At 43.9% G+C, this 18,738-nt stretch overlaps 1 long non-coding RNA gene across 1 annotated transcript; it reads left to right on the top strand.

Moving 5' to 3' along the window:
• Positions 1-68: 68 nt before the first annotated feature.
• Positions 69-17,971, top strand: LOC113477109. The gene is made up of 3 exons (XR_003397845.1): positions 69-81; positions 4,506-4,509; positions 17,809-17,971. It is a non-coding gene; the product is annotated as an uncharacterized LOC113477109 (long non-coding RNA).
• Positions 17,972-18,738: the final 767 nt, after the last annotated feature.

The following is an 18,738-nucleotide window of genomic DNA, read 5'->3' as shown; positions in this document are numbered from 1 at the left end:
TGCTGTTCACCCAGGGTTATTCTTAACTAATACTTTCTGAGGGTTCACTACCTCCCCCATAAATCCTTACATTCCCATTTCGTAAATTTAATAACAGGATCTGGTTTCAATCCTCCCTGCACAGAAAAGCCACTTCAGCTTTTCATTCGGACGAGGAACTTGATGGAATGTGCCTGGTGCTCAGAGCAGCTCCCAGCCCTCCATGCAGTTCATCTTGGGGCCAGCCGTGCTGCCTGGGGCTGCTTAACACAGGGCTGCGAGCCTTCCTTATCTCTGCTGCCAGAGAAAGGAAAGGGATGGGAGGAAAAAAAAAAAAAAAGCGGTTTTCATGATGTTAAAGAAAGGGAGAAAGCATTCAGATTCCAAGCTGAAAAAAAAAAATCCTGAGAATTCTGAAAAACTTGAAAATTTCTAAGGGGCTGGATTTTGAATAATTACAATGTGTGCATTAAGATGTGCTTATATACAAAGTCGGCACGGTCACTATGCTTTTCATTATCTGGACATTTGATCCTGCCAGTATACCCTCAGACAGGAAGACACATCAACTATTGCCCTATGGACATGGAGCAGCAAAAGGACTCTGGATCAGATCACATCTCAGTCACAAACTGCAGGTCACCAAGGTGAGGAGGAGGAAAAATTCAGCACTGAAGCTAGTGCTTAGTGAACATCTCTTCCATTTCAGGTACCCAGCCATGATTCATTACAGGGGATCACCACTGATGCATCAGGGTAAGTTCAGGCTGACAGGCATTTACTAAGGCATAGCTGAAATATATCTACTCATTTGCTTACGCCACAGTCATGTTTTCGGGTAGATGTTCCTCTAAAGCTAGTTGATACCTGAGTATATAGGCTTCGGGCTTTTCCTAACACATGTGCCTTGATGTGAATCATTCAGTGCTTGGTGTTGACTTTAGCTGACCCTAGCACAGAAGCCCTCTGGGAGCCCATGAGGTTCCCAGTGCCATGCCAGCTGAACACTTCACCTTCTTAGACCTGTTTTTTCCCCCTGCGAACTAAGGAAGAGTATTCTCCCTATTTCTCTCTAAATGTAAACCCTAAGACCCCATATTTTTCCTCTCTCACCAAGCCTGGTCTAAAAAAGGCGTGATAGGATGCCACCATCGCAGTCCCTTTTCTAAGGCTGTGTGACCACCTTTGCAACACCCTGCAGCATGGCTTAGCAGTGGCGACAGTCTCCCTCTGGCAGCCTCAGCCTGGGCAGAGGCATAATTCAAAATCCATTAAAGCGAGTCAAAGATCCTCTGATTTCAAAGCACTTTGGATTTAGGCTTCTTTCCCATCTAACAGGAGTCCCTTACAAATCAGCTCCAAGGCACATCAGTTGGATGCTGTGCAAAGGTTTTTCTAGTGCCAATTTGAGTTCTGTGGGTATTAAAGAGCACAACATACTACTTGATTTTCAGTCAGTCATGTTCTGCCAGCACTTGCATTTTGAATCTGGGGGGTGGGAGGAAAGGGGAGATAATCTGTAGTGTAAGTGTATGAAGTGTGCACTGTTAAAACATAATGCTATCTTATTAAAACTATCATTGTAATGAAAGCGGATTATTTACTTTGTAACCCATAATGCTTTCCCAGAAAGTAGTTTCTGGACATAATTGCCAATTTTCTTTGAACCAGATGCATCCCTGACCACAGCTGTCCTTACAGCTCACAGATGTTGCCACTTTCAGGCCACCACAGCAGAAGGGAGCACCAGGAAGGACAAGAGGGATGAGTGGGTCAGAGGCTGGTGGGATCACAGGTCTGGTGTCTGTTGGCAGGACCAGAGCTTACCTGCCTCTGTGATGTTTGGTTTGCTAAGGACTTACTGACATCTCCATCCTGTGTCACCACAGATGACACAGAGGAGCAGAAAGTAGGAAGTCCCTGACCTGCCAGATTGTCCCACTGTATATCAGTATTGTACAGCTGTCCTTTATGCTCCAGTCAAGAGTAGGATTTGAGTTGCTGGGGTTAGCAAGGAGGAATGACTTCATATATCATGCTCAAAATTATTGCTCGTGTCTTTGTTCTTAGAGTCTGGATACAAACAGCTAGGAAGCCCACCTGGCTTGGTTGCATTAGAAACCAGTGAAAAACCTTCTGAAAGCTCAGCTTTTCTGCAAACAACACAAAGACCCATTCGGAAGCGAAGTCTTCTCATCCCCTGACCTGTAGGCAGCTCTGTAATCACAGCCCTGGTGACGCTGCTGTGCCAGGCAAACCAGAACCTCAGAGGCTCTTTCCAAACTTCCCTAGGGAAGCATGAGATGATGGAGGAGGTGACAGGAGTTGGGGAAGGAAATTCCAGGGAAGCTGTATCTATATCTTTACATGACTGTGGACTGAAAAAAAAAAACCATGAGGCCAGACAACTGTGCAAATCTCCATGTTATGTTTCAAAGCACGCACATGTACATCTTTCACATGCAGTCTTCAGTGCAGCTGGTATTGTGGCACGGGTACAGTTATCCAGAACAGCTGTCATTCATCAGTAGCAAATTCCTGCCAGCAGGTAACATCTCTCTTTTACTACCAGGAGGGAAAGTGAGAGCGCCACTATTATTCCCAGATCTGGACTGGGTATCAACTGCCTGTCTCAGTCTTCCCAGCTCCAGCTCACACAGCATTAGTCAGACTCTGTCAAGAGGTTTGATTCAATCCTACACAGATCCGACAGCCAGATGAAACACTGCGTGAACTCATTAGGTGGCAGAGCACCGAGCTGCAGCCTTGTACTCTCTCAAAGACTGGCTCGCTCTGGAAGTGAGTACCCGCCGTCTAGCTTTGTGTGCAAAGCCTGATTTGCTTACTTCATATGTAGCAATCTGAACTGCTGTGTTCAATCATATCTGACTGTGATGTGAACTACTGAGTACACAAATGCTAGTGATGATCTGTACAATTTTGTCATCCAGTAATTGATAGCCATACTGGCTAAGGGGCTCTGAGCTCCTGACCAGTGCTGGCACTTTCCTGAGCTCATGTCCCTGAGGTGGCACATGCACATACAAAAGCTGGGCAACAGAAAACTCCCTAAAGTGTTGTGGTTTAACCCCAGTACGTAGTTTAGCTCCACCCCCAGTGGGATGGGGAAGGAATCAGCAGGGTAAAAGTGAGAAAACTTGTGGGTTGAGATAAAGAGAGTTTAATAGGTAAAGCAAAAGCTGCACAGGCAAGCAAAGCAAAACAAGTAATCCATTCACCCCTTCCCATTGGCAGGCAGGTGTTCAACCATCTCCAGGAAATCAGGGCTCCATCACACATAATTGGGAAGACAAACACCATAACTCCAAACATCACTCCCTTTCTCCTTCTCCCCTACAGCTTTAATTACTGAGCATGTCATCACATGGTATGGAATAACACTTTGGTCTGTTGGGGTCAGCTGTCCTGCCTTTGTGTCCCAACTTCTTGTGCATCCTCAGCCTACTCACTGGTGGGGTGGAGTGAGAAGCAGAAAAGGTCTTAACTCTGTGTGAGAACTGTTCAGCAATAACTAAAACATTCATTTGTTACCAACACTGTTTTGGTCACATATCGAAAACACAGCACCATATGAGCTACTCTGAAGAAAATCAACTTTATCCCAGTCAAACCCAGTACACTCATGCACAAGAACTGGGCATCAAAACTAAGCCAAGTCTGAGGAAAAGCAGAAAGATTGAGTTTCACCAGGTTGTTCCAGCTTCAAGGATTATAAAAGAGCATTGAGGAGAGAACACTATATTTTGCCCAAGGCAAGGTCAACCCTCCACTATTTGTCACCAGCGATGATGGGTCCCTACATCCCCACTGTCCTTGTTAGCAAAAGCCCCAGCCATTCTGTGAGTATGGCAGTGAAAGGGGAGGTCAACTGAAAGCCAGATTCTGACCTTATAAATTCAGGATGAATCCTAAGTCACAAAAAGCTTTCAGATTAGGTTGACAATATAATAAAAACTGTAATAGAATTGTGTTATTTAAAGGTGAGAACAATTTATGTGACAAAAGAAGAACTGGAGGGAAAAATTCTTCTATGAAGATGACCTCAGCTGCTGCCTGCTCATGGCCACATGTCATTGGGTTTGTCCCTTACACCTCTCTGCACTGCAATGGTATCTAGTGTTGCAGTAGCACAACAAAGCCTTGGGCACAGCTGGTGCCCTTGCTGCTCCAACAGGTGATCAAGCATTTAGTTTTTCTGTAATCAGGATGACCCCAGAAGTGTCCTGTGGTCTGCTCACAGCTTTGTGAAGCCCTTGCAAGGTGCTTGTTGCCACATGAGTCTCGATTCAGCAGTGTGCTTTAAACTTCACTTGAAATTCCAAGCCTGCCCCAGCTCTTACTACACATGACTATGCATCTGAGTTCTGACAGGACTTAGAGACAGGCTGGTTATAAAATATGCCATCATACTGACATGTCTTTTTTTCTTCTTCCAGGTGGTAAAATTAATTGCATTCGGTCCTCTCCTTTGTATGTCTCCGTGCAATCTGTTGCACAGAGACAAGACAGGTGGGGATCTTTCAAAAAAGGGGTGCACTTCCTCACTTCTTTTCACTTGCACTGTGAAGAGGTCTACAAATCCTGCCATGAGCACAGTCCTTGCATCTCAGTTCTTCCTGTGCTGCCTACTGGAAGGTAGTAGAAGCAAGCACTTAAACAATGTGCATTCTCACATCAGGGTTTGAGCCACCCCTGGCTCAAGGTCTGTTAGGTATGTAACTGTGAGTCTTGTTTTCCTTAAAAATTTGAGCCCGTGTTAAAAATAGAGGGCCTTTTAGACTATGTGGTGCCCATACATTCCATGTGCGGAACATGTCCTCATATGAACCCAGTGGTTATTCAAACTTGCAAAGGTTTTGTTCATTGTATTTATCTGAGAGAACTACAACAAGAGCCTGTCCCCTGTATCCTGCTTGCACGGCTTGCTGCCCTTCCTGAGAGCTCATTAGGCAATTGAATTGCACACAGGACCTGACCAAAAGCCCACTGGAGCCAGTGAATGATTTTCTATTGATCCAAGCCCTTGAACTGCAGCGGTACAGATGAAGCAAATTCTGAAAAGTTTCTGCTTTCAACCCATCAGGACACAACTTGAATTTCCCTACTTTGTCTCTTTTATTTTTTTCTTTTGTCTTTTTTAGACTTTGAATTATTTTGTTCAGATAGATTTCCCCTCTATAAATCTTGTTGCATTTCTAAATGCAGTTACTACTAGGGGGTAGATAAGCTACAGGCAGAAAGCAAGGCAAAACATGGCTAAATGGAGCTTTCTTTAACACACCAACAGCCAGGAGAGAGGGAGTGAACCACAAACTATTACAAGAATAATTACAGTATTAAAGCAATAACAACAAGAAATAATAATATATTATGGTTTTGCAATTAAATAGCATCCTTTATCTGATAAACTCGTTGTGCTTTACAAACTTCAATTAATTAAGTCTTCCTCCTGCACATGATGTGAGGAAGGCAGTAATCTTCAGCAAGAGTTTCAAATGACTGCATTAGCTGGGAGTGCAAACCACACCCTTCTTCGCCAGAAAATGAGCACTTTTCGTGGAAAATCATGTTTTGCTACATCTGGTCAAACAAAAAAAGTAGCTGAGAAAATGAAAGCTTAATTTGCCTGAGTTTAGACAGGGAAGTTTAGGGCAGTAGAACCTGAATTTCTTAAAAAACAGCTCTTAAAGTCTGTGAAAATATCACAGCTGGAAAAGAAGGCAAAGCAAACGTTACATGGATGCTGCATGAACTGCAACATTATCTTGTTTTCTGCCCCTCTTTGCCTGCTCTTCCCCTTTCCTGGTTTGTTGAACCAATGACAAGTGAGTTTTCAGCCTGGAAACAAACTTTCTTTAAAAGAGGAATAAAAAGTGTGGGGGTCTCCTATGCACAGTTTACAACAGCAACACCAGCAATAGACTGGGAAATGAATGCTCCTTTAGGTGTATGCCAGCTGTCGAGCTTACACTAAACAATGTTCTTAATTATTGGCAATGAGTTGGCAAGCTCCTGAAAGTTTGTAACCAATTATTTTTTTATAATTATGATCACTTAAAAACAATAGCATATAACAAATTATGATTAACAAGGACAATGCAAATGTCAATTAGAAAATGTGACTCTAACTATCCCAACTTGCCTTAAAGCACAAATCACTGCAAGTGCATTTTTTGTTCAAAAGCAAAAACAGCTAGAGAAAAGCAGATGACCGTGAGATCATGGGGCTGGAAAAATAAAAAGCAGAGGTATTTTGCTTCCCATGCTGGATGCTGAAAGGTCGACACAGAAATTAATGAGGAAATGCCATGACATATCACACAGTGGGACCATCCTCATGGTGCTGCAATTGGCGACCAGACACCACCTGCACTCTCAGAACAGCCCTGCTTCGGGGGAGGCAGGTGAGCGGCCTGGGCATGCACAGCACCACTTGCAAGGCATGAAAAGTGACATCCAGCTGCCTTGACAAGGGTGGCTAGTGCCATTTTATACATCTCAGGATATTCTACTTAATTTTCATCTATTTTAGGTTTACTCAGCTATCCTAGATACTCACACAAGTCTGGCAGATAAGACATAGGACCCATGGAAAACCTATGACCTCCTGGAGGGGCAGTTGGAAGACAGAGAGGTTATATCAGGGAGCAAAACTACATTAGATGCCTGTGTTTAGACATCTGAACCAAGCAAGGAGAGATTTTAGGTTCCATTATCCTTGTGCTGGCCTTGAAACATCACACATTGACAGGCTCAGTATGGACCTTTCCCACTAGACTTTCTCCAAAAATTACCAAACATGGAGGTATAAGGCAAGAACAGAGCTCTGAACTCAAAAGTATATTGTATATTCAGACAGTGCCATGTCACAACTGCCTGGTGATTATCTTCTTAGGAAGGAAAAGAAAGAATTGTACTGGCATTTGGAATAAAATGGCTTTCTCTGTGGAGGGTGTACACTTCAGATCAGGAAGCAAGTGAGCACGTTCAAGGTAGCTTGTGGCACAGAGCAGGGCTCTCAAGGAGTAGCATCTCTGGGCTTGCAAAGGAGTTTCTGGTGGGGGCGTGACACTGAGGACATGAAAGGGTCTCAGGTTTCAGGAGTAAATGCAGTGATAGAAGTCCTTTTGAGGTCTTTCTTCAACTTCTCTTTGTTGGCACTGTTGAAGACTGGAATTTTTTAGATTATTTTGGGGGGGTTCATTTGGGGACATATATATTTTTCATCCCTACCTGGAAGGACACGGTAGAAAACTATCCCCCTGGAGCATACAGTAGGCATTATCCAAATACTGTTAAATGGAAGAGATCAACCTGCACACCTCCCATCCATCATGGTGACATGGCTGAAGGCCAGGAGAAGAAGGTTTGATTTTGTCTACTCTGACAGCACTCATTCAGTCAGTGAATCTCTGTCGCATTGCATGTATCTCTGAAAGGTAACTGGCAGCATATACATGACTTATAGATAGAGACACAAGCAAACATGATGAAAAAAATATCAGCATAATCTAGAAAGCAAGGGGCAAGGAGGAATGTGAATTATTGTCCCCTTAGAGTATGGGTGCTCAAAACTGTTGTTTGTGCTGCACCAACCACACAGAAAGCAGAGTCTGTGCTCAGCATACAGATCTTGCCTTGTATATCATATCTTGGTAGATTTGAGGTGGATTTTACCAGGGACTAGGGATGTCGTCGCTCTCCCAGTGTGTGTGTGTGTGTGTGTGTGTTTGTACAGGGCAGGAGCTGGGACATTTGGCAGACACTATCCTCTCTCCTGGCTCTGAGTTGAGCAGTTTCCTCCCTTCCATCCATCCTAAGCAGCACTAAGCATAGTATTTAAAATTATGAAGGATTAAAATCAGTATTTCTCACCCCCAAAAATCTAAAGTCTTCCAAAAATATCACAAAATAAAAGGAAAGTAATTTTTCTTGGTACCCCTACCTTTTTTACTTTTTAATGCTTTTTACTATGCCATGACTGAGTACCTCCATCATTGACCACAGCATAATGTAGTTTTAAATACATTACCTCAGTACTGATAGCAGTCTGGCTGCAACAGCTTGGATTTGGCACCGACAGAAAAACCTATTTGGAAAGCCTGTCCAGTTAGGTCAGACTCTAAAGTCTGTGCTGGCAAACACAAGTTGCTCCCACCCCAAACTGGATAGCTGGAGAACAGCTCTAACTTTAGTTGACTTGAAGTCATCACCAGGCCAACAGGGTGGATGTGCAGTTTCAGGGTGAAAAGTCATTCTTTAACCTGTATGAAAATACATTTAACTGATGTGTAATCCCTCTCAGATGTCCTACAGGGAACAGCAGGTATATACCTGTGTTTACTGACAAGACCTCTGGGAATGGCAGACAATTTATATTACACAGAGACTGGGATAGTTGGAGGTTCAGTACTGCCCGCCTAGCTGTCTGCTTTGGTTGCAGATCAGTGCTTAAATTCTGCTCACTGGCATTTCACAGATTTTGCAACAAGAGTGGAGTCACGAGCTCCTTGTCTGGGCATCTTTGCATCCCCTTCTCATGTGCCTGGATATGTTATCCATGTTTACAGGTCATGTTTACACTGGGTAGCTACTTGCAGAGCTACCCAAGCTCACCACACTCAAGATGTTACTGGAGCGGGACACTTCATAATAACTTGAGCAGATCTCTACTGAAACAAATTGGACTTGTTGAGAGGCAGCTGATTATGAGCAAATGCTTGAGGTTGCATAACTTTCCACATCACAGCTAGACTCCTCATGGTGCTGCATGGCACTGTGTGGATGTCCCAGCAATCTTGGTGCTGTCTCAGAACTTTTCCCATTGGATTCTTTCCTGCAGCTTCATCCAAATCGTAGGGTATGGATCCCAGGGAGGCTAACACATTCATAGAATCATTTAGGTTGGAAAAGGCCTTTAAGAACACCGAGTCCAATGATAAAATACCTTGCAGGAAAGTACAAAGTCAGGGGGGAACATGGTGGTCCAGAAAGAGCTTTGCACAATGGCTGCTCATACCCAGACCAACCTCGAGGACCTCAAGGATCACTACACTTCTCTGAAGCTGACATACAGTCAGTTTTCACTTGTACATGAATTTAGGTTGGTAGCTGGCACGTGTGTATTTGAATCACTGTTTCAACTAGTCACAGAAAACTTACAGATTCAAGTAGTGTGTTACAACCACATACCTGTGCTTTCCAAAACCTGTAGGACAACGTGTAAAATATCCCCAAAGCAAAGAGACATTGTCAAGAAGTTGTCCCATTTTCACACTAGCTATCGGTTAGCCAGTGTAGCTGGCTGTGTAACTAATACCTTCCATATGGGAATATAAAGATAACTAGGTTGAATCATTAGACTTTTAGGGCATTTTGCTAGCTGGAACATCCCCACAGCTTCCACAGTGCCCAAAGCAGGGCAGGGACTGAAGCACACATTTTGGCTGTATGCATTTGCTAGAGGCTGAGAGTGGAAGAATTAAACAGCTACTGATATTCTGGCTGCAAAGATTTATCTGAGGCCAGTTCCTACCCCTAAAGTGTCTCTGCAGCTCTATTGCATTTGTTGTCATTGCTTAAATCTAACTGAGGGTGGGAGTAGGACCTCTTTTCAGGTTTCCACTTTTTTTGTTTAAGCTTCTGCTGTGACAAAGCATCATGCACTAATGAAAGACAAAATTAGTAACTCTGAAATGCAGTTTAAATTGGTTGGGAACTAACAAGAGAAGGAAAACTAGAGTGAAAAAAATTAAATATGCCTGGAAGAAATCGTCCTCTTTTTCAGAATTGCACTTAGTAATTCTACCATTATTATAACAGAATGCAATGTCATAACATGGGCATTGATGTTATTCATACACAGTTTCATAAAAGTAACAGAAAGTGAGGCTTGTGGTGCCTCTTAAACAAATAAGAATTTAACTGCCTCAATAACATTTGGAAATTGGAGATAAAGCCAAAGCCCTATGTCTGATATTAACAAATTACTAGCTCCTAAAGCAGGCCTGCATAGCCTATTGTACAATTAGTGACAAATGTGGTGCCTGTGACATATTTAGTGCATGGAAAATAGAACTGGTCTGTATGATGTATGATGACTGGGTAATGATTGTAAGTAATGGTCTGTTTGTACTTCTGAACAAAGCAAAGAAAGCAATTAGCCCTTCCCATAAGCCCTCCATCACTGCTGGGCTGTCCTGCTTCTTTAGTTTGCTTGGGATAGAGGAGTGGAGAGGAGAAAAGGAGCAACTGAAAAAAAAAAAAGAGAAAAGTGGAAAGGAAGGAGAGTAGAGCAGGTTGTTCCTGACACCCAAGCTGTGTGATTTTGGTGCCATATTCAGACCCTACTTTTTCTATTTCAGTGTCTGATGCTCTTTCCCATCCAGGATAATCAGTGCCTCTCCAGATACATATGTTTCACCCTAGACAATCACATTCCTGCACTTCTTTCTCTGTACTGTCCCTTACTCATGCCCCAGGTCATCGAGAACTCTGTGGGAAAAGCAGCTCAATGCTAAAAAAAAAAAAAAAAAAAAAAAAGTTGACTTATTAGAGAAGAAATAGGTGAAAGAGCAAAGAATATTATTATGTTACAACACAGATCCGCCATGCACATTTGAGTAGAGACTGTGCAAAAACTTGCTAGAAAGTGGAAAATGTTCAAGGGGAAGGAAAATGTGATTTGAGGAAATGGATAGGAACTAAGGAGATTAATGCTCATCAAGCTCTAAGTATAGAAGAAACAGTTAAGGGGGAACTATGAGAGATCTATAATATCATGAGTCTCATTGAATTGGTGACAAGAGGAAAAATTCTTCCCAGTCCTTGTCAGCTGACAGCTAGAAGCTTTCAAATAAACCATCTGGCAGGTTCAGACCAAACCAAACAAAAGCAAGATGTTTCTTCAGATAACATACTAATCCATGGAACTCCCCACTCCTGCCATCTTCCTGTATAACTTTACCTTTTAATTCTCCTTCACAGTCCAGAAAATATTGTTTTATCTTTCAACTCCATCCCCTTGCACACCTCAAAAATCCTCTCCAGAATATTTTCCTCATGCACATCCATTTGAGCTCCCAATATCATCATTGTAGCTAGCTGGGTTCAATATTTATTTTTACTCTTCTATTAATGGGCATTAGTATATAAGGCCAGTATCACCCACTGTAGGAGAAGATTAGATTCAAGACCATCTAAGGAAGCTGAAGGTGAACAAGGCCATGGGACCTGATGAAATGTATGCATGGGTCCTGAGGGAACTGGTGGATGAAGTGGCTAAGCCACTATACATCATATCTGAGAAGTCATAGCAGTCAGGTGAAGTTTCTGCTGACTGGAAAAGGGGAAACATAACCCTAATTTTTAAAAAGGGAAAAAAGGAAGATCTGGGGAACTACAGGCCAGTCAGTCTCACCTGGCACATGCCTGTCAAGATGATGGAGAAGATCCTCCTGGAGACTATGCTAGGGCATATGGAAAATAAGGACGTCACTGGTGACAGTCAGCATGACTTAACTAAGGACAAATCATGCCTGACAAATCTGATGTCCTTTTAAGACAGTGTTACAGTTCTGGTGGACAAGGGAAGAGCAACTGATGTCATTGACCTAGATTGTGCAAAGCACTTGACGCTATCCTGAATGACATCATTGTCTCTAAATTGGAGAGGCATGGATTTGGTGAATAGATGACTCAGTGCTTAAGGAAATGGCTGGATGGTTGCACTCAAAGAGTTCTGGTCAACAGCTCAATGTCCAGATGGAGAGCTGTGACCACTGACGTTTCTCAGGAGTCGGTGTTGGGACTGGTACTGTTTAACACCTTTCTTGGCAACATGGACAGTGGGATTGAGCACACCCTCAGCAGGTTTGCCAACAACACCAAGCTCTGTGATGCGGTCAACACTCTGGAGGGAAGGGATGTGACATCCTGATGGACCTGAACAGGCGGGAGAGGTGGCCTGTGCAAGCCTGATGTTCAACAAGGGCAAGTGCAAAGTCCTGCAGGTTGGGGCAATCCCAAGCACAAATACAGGCTGGACAACAAGTGGACTGAGGGCAGCCCTGAGGAGAAGGACTTAGGGGTGTTAGTTGATGAGAAGATCAAACATGATCCAGCAATGTGCTCTTACAACCCAGGAGGCCAACCCTATCCTGGGCTGCATCAATAGAAGTGTGGCCTGCAGGTCAAGAGAAGTGATTCTTCTTTTCTACTCCACTCTCGTGAGACCCCAGCTGCAGTGCTGTTTCCAGCTCTGGGGCCCCCAACATAAGAAGGTCATAGACCTACTCAAGCAGGTCCAGAGAAGGGCCACAAAGATGATCAGGGAGCTGGAACACCTCTTCTGTGAGGACAGGCTGAGAGAGTTGGGGGGTTGTTCAGCCTAGAAAAGGCTCTGAGGAGACCTTATAGCAGCCTTCGAGTACTTAAAGGGGGCCTACAGGAAAGATGAGAAGGGACATTCTCAGGGAGGGTAGTGATAATACAAGGGGTAGTGATTTTAAACTGAAAGAAGGTAGATTTAGATTAGATTTAAGGAAGAAATTAGTTACTGTGAGGGTGGAACAGGTTCACCAGAGAATTTGTGGAACAGATTGCCCAGAGATGTTGTGTATGTTCCCTCCCTGGAATTGTTCAAGGCCAGGTTGGCCAGGGCTTTGAGCAACCTGGTCTAGTGCAGGGAGTCCATGCACGTGGCAGGGGGGTTGAAACTAGATGATCTTTAAGGTTCCTTCCAACCCAAACCATTCTATGATTCTATGATTCTGTATTTTTATGATTCTCTAAAGCAGTATCCTAGTAAACATCTCTCTTTCATCCTGAAAGCCATGTACACTTTTTACAACAGACTGAATCCCTGAGTTGTGGCACTCTATATCCATTGTTAGTGGAGAAGATACTGACCTGGAGATAGCATCTGACACAAGATTCATATCAGATTTCCCCTTCTGCTCAGCTTGGGAGTTGTAAACTGGTTGACTGTGAGTTTACTTCTGAATTGAGTCTCTGCAAATCAGGAATTGCCGGATGGGGATTCAGGTATTTCGAGTATGTTATCTGTCATCTTACTTGTTGTCTCTGAGTGTATTAGTAACTCTCTCAAGATCACTGGGACGTTATCACAGCCTGTAAATTCTGCAAAAGTGCTCACCTCCCTTGGTGTACAAAAGGCCAATACCACAGAAACTCTGAAGGCAGTTTCTTCTCCTGGAAATGAAGAGGAAAGGGTGCAGATGGCAAGACTGGCATGAGAATGTACTAGAGGCATTTGCAGATTTACACTCTTGTTATTCAAAACAGCATGAAAAACAACCTTCTTTAATCTTTAGTAAAGAGCAAGCTGGCTGAGGACTTCACAGGGAAATGCAAAATGCTGAAGGGTATCATGGAAATAAATGATACATTTGACCTCAGGTCAAACTGAAGAGAGAATGAGCTTCAGATAAGAAAGCTTCAGGTAGGAGGGAGTATAAAATATGAGGAGAAAACACAGGGTCAGGGTAGAAACAAACAGTAAAAATACATTCTTTGTTCTTGAGCTTTAATTTCTGAATGTCTGGTTGAACTTTTCTATGAAGGAGGTTGTGTGGTTTAGGTTTGGAGGAGTTTTTGTTTGTTTCAAGGAATAAAGAAACTTCTGTAAAGTGATAGGTGAACAGGGGCGTTTTTGAGTATATCTGATACATATTTGACGAAGAAGGGGAATTCCTTGGATTTACATACCGTAAACAGCATATTACATTAAGATGCTGTAGATTACCACGATTTAGCATATTTTCCACTGAAATGGTCACTCAGTTCCTTCAGATGTTTTAACATCTGTGCATAGGGGGTTTTAAAATGTTACTTTTTGTCAGTCGAAACATTTTCACTTCTGCAACATTTAATTTCAAGGTCATCCCACCTCTTACCCAATGAATTTTTCTGCCCTTTTGGCAGCGTGATGTCTATTAACTTTTATTTAAAGGAATATGAAGACCTAAAAACAAGGTTTCGTTATAAGAAACCATAAATCACCAGGTTGACTCTTTGATTTTCCTCCTCTGTAAAGTGAAAGAATTAGTTATTACAAAATCTACCTGCAAGAATTGTAAATTCTTTGCCAAATCTTGACATCTTGTGGGGTTGCTGTAGGTTCAACAGCCAGAGATGACGTGTGCAGGCTCTGGGTGACGCAGTTGGGTTGGGCCAGGGATGGACTTGGCAGCCGCTATGGTTAGGAATGAGATCGTTAAGAGGAGATGGTTCTGTTCCCACTGCTTGCTGGGTAGGAACTGGGAGTTCACTTCTCATGCAGACACCAGGTGCTGCTGGCAGAAATTTTGTCTGCATATTGCTTCTGAGAAAGCTTCTACTGCCTTCCACAGAGCTTATGTTAGCATCTTTAACCAATAATTTAAAAAAGAAAACATGATCCACACACAGCTCCTGTCAGCCATGCTTGACACAAGTGTGTCCTTGGTGACCCTCACCTTGCTCAAAGAACTAGCTAACTCAGTGCAGAAGTTACTGGGCAAAAATGCCTGATAGTTTTTGCAGCAGTTCAGTGAGGTGAGTCATATGGTCCTTTCTGGACTTTGTGTTTGCGATTCTTTGAACATGTACCCCTGCAGTCAGGGGCAAACAGGTCTGGCAGAGACAGGGTTAGATTCTGGGAAATCCTGCACCCCATCCAGTTCACAGACCACTAGGTCAGCCTTTTCTCACTGTCTCTTTACATAATGGTAGAATCATATTTAATCCATTTTTCAGATTTGAAAGAGAAAGTCATGCTGGAGTCTTTCACTAGTTTGTTTATCCTTTCAGCTTTGTCCAGCTCTTTATGCTCAAGCTTATTAGGTGATTCTAGTGAACCAAAGCCCAGTGAAGTTAAGATCCTTGTCTCAGAAAATGAAGTATTTCTCTTACTCCTTTTTTCTTTTTCAACAGCAATTAAAGGAAAAAAATGTCCCCTTATTACAGCCCATCACCTGCTGAATCATCAGTCGAAATCCTGCCTGTGTGTGGGAGGCTTTTTAAAAATACTAGACTCATTATTCCCTGACCTAGTGATTTATATTGTGATCCTTTGCGGGAAGAAAATGCTCTAAGGTCGCAAAGTGGGAGATTGAAATCAAGAGTGCATTGTAATAGATTGAGCAAATGGTACCCTAGATGATAGGAAACTGCAGGCAGGAGGAAGGGAAATACCAGAGCTGTGTGAAATATGCCAATTTAAGTTCTCATGATTTTGACAGATCAAAACCTGTGAGGTTTTATTTGAGGTGGGTTTGCTTTCTCTGAGGTCTCACTGAAGCCATAGCATCAGGCAGAGCCCAGCACCTCATGTACAGCTGAAAAGAGAAGGAAAACGTCTGGTGAACTTACCAGCTGCATCTTTGTACTGGTGAGACTTACCATGCATTTTCAGCAAGTTTTAGGATGCTCTTCTTACCTTCACTTGGATATTTCCTGGAGCTGAGTAGCTTCCAATGGTTCTTTCTTCCAAAGTCTTCCGAAGACAAGCAGCAATCTTACTCACCCATCGGAAGGTACATGCTTCAGACTGACCATTCCTTCAAGCACGGCCTTTCTATCTACTACATGTTCAGCCACACAGATTTTGGCAATCCTCCTCCAGGCTCTGGTACCCATGGGTGGGTACCACATAAGGTCAGAGACAGGACGCCTTTGAGGAAAACAGACTGTACTGGGTCTGGCTGAGCGGGAGTTGGTTTTCCCCTACAGCAGCCCTCACGGTGCTGTGTTTTATACTGGGAGCTGTCAGGTGATGGTAGCACCCTGGTGTTGTGGCTACGGCTGAGTGGTGCTTACACAGCACCAAGGCTCTTTCCGACATTTTTCCTCCCCTGTGGGATGGGTGGGCAAGATCTTGGGAGGGGACACAGCCAGGACAGCTGACCAAAACTGACCAAAGGGATATTCCAGACCATATGACGTCTGCTCAGTATAAAGCTGGGAGAAAGGAGGAAGGGGGTGGGGGTCACTCTTGGTCCTCCGAGACAACCACTACGCGTATTGGAGCCCCGCTTCCTGAGAAGGCCCCACATCGCCTCTTCATGGGAAGTAGAGACTAAATCTGTTTTATTCTATTTTTGCTTCCATGCGCAGACCTTTGCTTTGCTTTGCTTATATTAAAACTGCTTTTGTTTTACCCACAAGGGTTGGTCTATCTTATTTTCTTTCCCCTCTTTTGCCCTGTTGAGAAGGGGAAAAGGGGAGGAAGTGATAGAGCGACCTGGTGGGTACCTGGCGTTTAGCCAAAGTCAAATCCCCACACAAATATATTAACCTCAGGATTTCTGCTTGGCTTAATATGAAGTCTTTGAAAATGAACTTCTTTTCCTTAAAATCATTCTTCAAGATGTTCAGAGGTCTGGACCTGGTATGTACTTTGCAAACTGGAAACTCTTCAGCATTCTTGTGGTTCATGGGTAAGTACCCAAAATGCCTGAATGTTCTCTACACACACTGCATCTGCCCAAAGGGCCCGCATCGAAGCAATTCCCACTCTCATAGCAGCAGGCTGGCTTCAGTCACGGTCAGCGCTGGAAAAGGAGGGTTATAGTGAGGAGGGAAAAATGTTTTCTGAGTGCCTACCAATGTCAATCTCTACTGCGTTTTGTGCAAACCAGGGTTGATGTGACTTCAAAGACATTTTTATGCCCTGAGGTATAATGCATTTATCAGGTGTTTTACTGGATAAGTCTCTTCTCTCTCAACTCTGGAGTTTTCCTGGCATGAGATAATAATAGAACAAACCCCATCTTGCCTATGTGCATTGAGTTAAGATCAGCTGAATTAATTTCTCTTAATTAAGACGATTATTACTTTGCCAGGGACTTCTGGATTTTCACATCCTGCAAACCCGAACTGCAACATGTAGTGCAGTTCTAAGCATACAAAGAAATATCAGCTGAAAGTTTGCTGCTAAAAATAGGTAGCAGACCTCTGTGGAAATAGGTCTCTCATTTTTCCACGCCAGTTTCTCCAACCTTACTGCTGGTAAATCCTCAGGGAAATATTTGTCTTCATTTTCAGCTTCTTTAAAAGGTAAGTTTTATCTGTTTCCGCTTTCATTCATCCTTAGTTAATCTTATGGTAAGTAAAACAGCAAAGTTCAAACTCAGTCTGAGACCAATCCAGAGAAGCTCTTAACAGTGTGAAATGTCCTACTGACTTCCAGAGGGACTGCTTGAATATTTCAGCTTGTGCTTATGCTTAAGTGCTTTGCTGCTGGGGAACTTCTGATCTCTTGATCTCAAAATGTGACCTGAGGAATGTATCCCAGGTGGGTGCCAATTTGGCTCCTGGGGAAGCAGGAGAAAGGAAAGTGGAGCATCATCTCAGGGTGGTTGTTAGCATGAAGCTACAGAGGTCCAGACAACAACCCAGGGGGTCTGAGAGGTGACCACTGCGAATGCATCCATGACATCAGGAGATGCAACTGTCTCAGCAATGTACCCTGCTTCTCCAATGGACACTGCAGCACAGAGAGTGGAGCAGTGACTTGGGTGCCCCAGTGCAAAGTCCAGAATATCTTTACAAACCCAGTGCCACCAGAGGAGTAAGCTTATGAGGTACAGACATGCAGCCTCTTTCCATGACCCTCCTACACAGAAGGGCAGAGAGGAAACCAAATCTGGGCACGGCAGAATGCTCTGCAGCTGTTTGCATAGGTGCATCAGTGTCAGTCCTTCAGCAAATGCTGCTGGAGCACACTGAGTTTTAATGGGGTGGTTGGAGGCTGTCACACAGACTCGCCTGGCATCTCTGTGACTTGGGAGCTATGATCCATTTTAGAATCATAGAATCATTCACATTGGAAAAGACCCTTTGGATCATCGAGTCCAATCATCAGCTCTACTCTAAAAAGTTCTCCCCTACACCATATCCCCCAACATCTCATCCAAACAATCCTTAAACACATCCAGGGATGGTGACTCCACCACCTCCCTGGTCAGCCCATTCCACTGTCTGACCACTCTTTCTGTGAAAAATTTTTCCTAATGTCCCATCTAAACCTCCCCTGTTGCAGTTTAAAACCATTCCCTCTTGTTCTGTCACTAATCACCTGTGAGAAGAGACCAGCACCAACCTCTCTACAATGTCCTTCCAGGTACCTGTAGAGAGTGATGAGGTCTCCCCTCAACCTTCTCCTCCTCAAACTGAACAGTCCCAGCTCCCTCAGTCTCTCCTCATAGGATTTGTTCTCCAGGCCCTTCACCACCTTCGTTGCCCTCCTCTGCAGTCGCTCCAGCCCCTCGAGATCTCTCTCGTATTGAGGTGCCCACAACTGGACACAACACTCCAGGTGTGGCCTCACCAGTGCAGAGCACAGGGGGACTGTCACCTCCCTACTTCTGCTGGTCACACTATGACACAAGCCAGGATGCCGTTGGCTTTCTTGGCCACCCGGGCACTCTGCTGGCTCATGTTCAGCTGCTGGTCACTTAGAACCCCCAGATCCTTCTCTTCCAGACAGCTCCAGCCACACCTCCCCAGGCCTGTAGCCATGCTGGGGGTTGTTGTGGCCCAAGTGCAGGACCTGTCACTTGGCCTTGTTGAAGCTCATCCCACTGACGTTGGCGCACCGATCCAATCTATCCAAGTCTCTCTGTAGTGCCTCCCTATCCTCATGCAGATCGACACTCCCGCTTAACTTGGTGTCATCTGCAAATTTACTGATAATACACTCCATGTCCTTATCAAGATCAGAAATGGTCCCAACAC

This window comes from Athene cunicularia (assembly GCF_003259725.1).
Source record: "Athene cunicularia isolate RWA chromosome 2 unlocalized genomic scaffold, athCun1 chr2_part1, whole genome shotgun sequence".
In the NCBI taxonomy this organism is placed as follows: Eukaryota; Metazoa; Chordata; class Aves; order Strigiformes; family Strigidae; genus Athene; species Athene cunicularia.
This window is presented reverse-complemented; position numbering and strand designations above follow the sequence as displayed.